The following is a 3,743-nucleotide window of genomic DNA, read 5'->3' on the forward strand; positions in this document are numbered from 1 at the left end:
GTTATACGTTATGACGTAATTCTATATGACGTTATACGTTATGACGCATTACTATATGGCGATATACGTTATGACGCATTACTATATGACGTTATACGTTATGACGCATTACTATATGACGTTATACGTCATGTCGCCTTATTATATGACATTATTCGTCATGACGCAATACTATATGACGTTATACGTTATGACGCATTACTCTATGACGATATACGTTATGACGCATTACTATATGACGTTATACGTCATGACGCAATACTATATGATGTTATACGTTATGACGCATTACTATATGACCTTGTAAGTTATGACGTATTACTATATGACGATATACGTTATGCCGGAATTCTATACGTCGTTATACGTTATGACGCATTGCTATATGGCGTTATACGTTATGACGCATTACTATATGACGTTATACGTTATCCCGGAATTCTATATGTCTTTATACGTTAAGACGTATTACCATGTGACGTTATACGTTATGACGCATTGCTATATGGCGTTAGACGTTATGACGCAATACTATATGACGTTATATGTTATGACGCATTACTATATGGCGTTATACGTTATGACGCATTACTATATGACGTTATACGTTATGACGCATTACTATATGGCGTTATACGTTATGACGCATTACTATATGACGTTATTCGTTATAACGCATTGCTATATGGCGTTATACGTTATGACGCATTGCTATATGGCGTTATACGTTATGACGCATTACTATATGACGTTATACGTTATCCCGGAATTCTATATGTCTTTATACGTTAAGACGTATTACCATGTGACGTTATACGTTATGGCGCATTGCTATGTGGCGTTATACGTTAAACCGGAATTCTATATGACGTTATACTTTATGACACATTACTATATGACGTTATACGTCATGTCGCCTTATTATATGACATTATTCGTCATGACGCAATACTATATGACGTTATATGTTATGACGCATTACTCTATGACGATATACGTTATGACGCATTACTATATGACGTTATACGTCATGACGCAATACTATATGATGTTATACGTTATGACGCATTACTATATGGCGTTATACGTTATGACGCATTACTATATGACTTTATACGTTAAACCGTAATTCTGTATAACGTTATACGTTCTGACGCATTGCTATATGGCGTTATACGTTAAACCGTAATTCTGTATGACGTTATACGTTATGACGCATTGCTATATGGCGTTATACGTTAACCCGGTATTCTATATGACTTTATACGTTAAGACGTATTACTATGTGACGTTATACGTTATGACGCATTGCTATATGGCGTTATACGTTAAACCGGAATTCTATATGACGCTATACGGTATGACGCATTACTATATGACGTTATACGTTATGACGCATTGCTATATGGCGTTAGACGTTATGACGCAATACTATATGACGTTATATGTTATGCCGCATTACTATATGGCGTTATACGTTATGACGCATTACTATATGACGTTATACGTTATGACGCATTACTATATGACGTTATACGTCATGTCGCCTTATTATATGACATTATTCGTCATGACGCAATACTCTATGACGTTATACGTTATGACGTATTACTATATGACGTTATACGTTATGACGCATTACTATATGGCGTTATACGTTATGACGCATTACTATATGACGTTATACGTTATGACGCATTACTATATGACGTTATACGTCATGTCGCCTTATTATATGACATTATTCGTCATGACGCAATACTATATGACCTTATACGTTATGACGTATTACTATATGACGTTATACGTTATGACGTTTTACTATGTGACGTTATACGTTATGCCGTAATTCTATATGACGTTATACGTCATGTCACCTTATTATATGACGTTATACGTCATGATGCAATACTATATGACGTTATACGTTATGACGCATTACTATATGACCTTGTAAGTTATGACGTATTACTATATGACGATATACGTTATGCCGGAATTCTATACGTCGTTATACGCTATGACGCAATTACTATATGGCGTTATAGGATATGACGCATTACTCTTTTGACGTTATACGTTAAACCGTAATTGTATATGACGTTATACGTTATGACGTAATTCTATATGACGTTATACGTTATGTCGCCTTATTATATGACGTTATACGTCATGACGCAATACTATATGACGTTATACGTTATGACGCATTACTATATGGCGTTATACGTTATGACGCATTACTATATGACGTTATTCGTTATAACGCATTGCTATATGGCGTTATACGTTATGACGCATCGCTATATGGCGTTATACGTTATGACGCATTACTATATGACGTTATACGTTATGACGCATTACTATATGGCGTTAGATGTTATGACGCAATGCTATATGACGTTATACGTTATGACGCATTACTATATGGCGTTATACGTTAGGACGCATTACTATATGACGTTATACGTTATGACGCATTACTATATGACGTTATACGTCATGTCGCCTTATTATATGACATTATTCGTCATGACGCAATACTATATGACGTTATACGTTATGACGCATTACTCTATGACGATATACGTTATGACGCATTACTATATGACGTTATACGTCATGACGCAATACTATATGATGTTATACGTTATGACGCATTACTATATGGCGTTATACGTTATGACGCATTACTATATGACTTTATACGTTAAACCGTAAGTCTGTATAACGTTATACGTTATGACGCATTGCTATATGGCGTTATACGTTAAACCGTAATTCTGTATGACGTTATACGTTATGACGCATTGCTATATGGCGTTATACGTTAACCCGGTATTCTATGTGACTTTATACGTTAAGACGTATTACTATGTGACGTTGTACGTTATGACGCATTGCTATATGGCGTTATACGTTAAACCGGAATTCTATATGACGTTATACGTCATGTCGCCTTATTATATGACATTAGTCTTCATGACGCAATACTATATGACGTTATACGTTATGACGCATTACTCTATGACGATATACGTTATGACGCATTACTATATGACGTTATACGTCATGACGCAATACTATATGATGTTATACGTTATGACGCATTACTATATGACGTTATACGTCATGTCGCCTTATTATATGACATTATTCGTCATGACGCAATACTATATGACGTTATACGTTATGACGTATTACTATATGACGTTATACGTTATGACGCATTACTATATGGCGTTATACGTTATGACACATTACTATATGACGTTATACGTTATGACGCATTACTATATGACGTTATACGTCATGTCGCCTTATTATATGACATTATTCGTCATGACGCAATACTATATGACGTTATACGTTATGACGTATTACTATATGACGTTATACGTTATGACGTTTTACTATGTGACGTTATACGTTATGCCGTAATTCTATATGACGTTATACGTCATGTCACCTTATATGACGTTATACGTCATGACGCAATACTATATGACGTTATACGTTATGACGCATTACTATATGACCTTGTAAGTTATGACGTATTACTATATGGCGTTATACGTTATGACGCATTACTATATGACGTTATACGTTATGACGCATTACTATATGACGTTATACGTCATGTCGCCTTATTATATGACATTATTCGTCATGACGCAATACTGTATGACGTTATACGTTATGACGCATTACTATATGACCTTGTAAGTTATGACGTATTACTA

Source organism: Bombus fervidus, unplaced genomic scaffold, assembly GCF_041682495.2.
Source record: "Bombus fervidus isolate BK054 unplaced genomic scaffold, iyBomFerv1 scaffold0020, whole genome shotgun sequence".
In the NCBI taxonomy this organism is placed as follows: domain Eukaryota; kingdom Metazoa; phylum Arthropoda; class Insecta; order Hymenoptera; family Apidae; genus Bombus; species Bombus fervidus.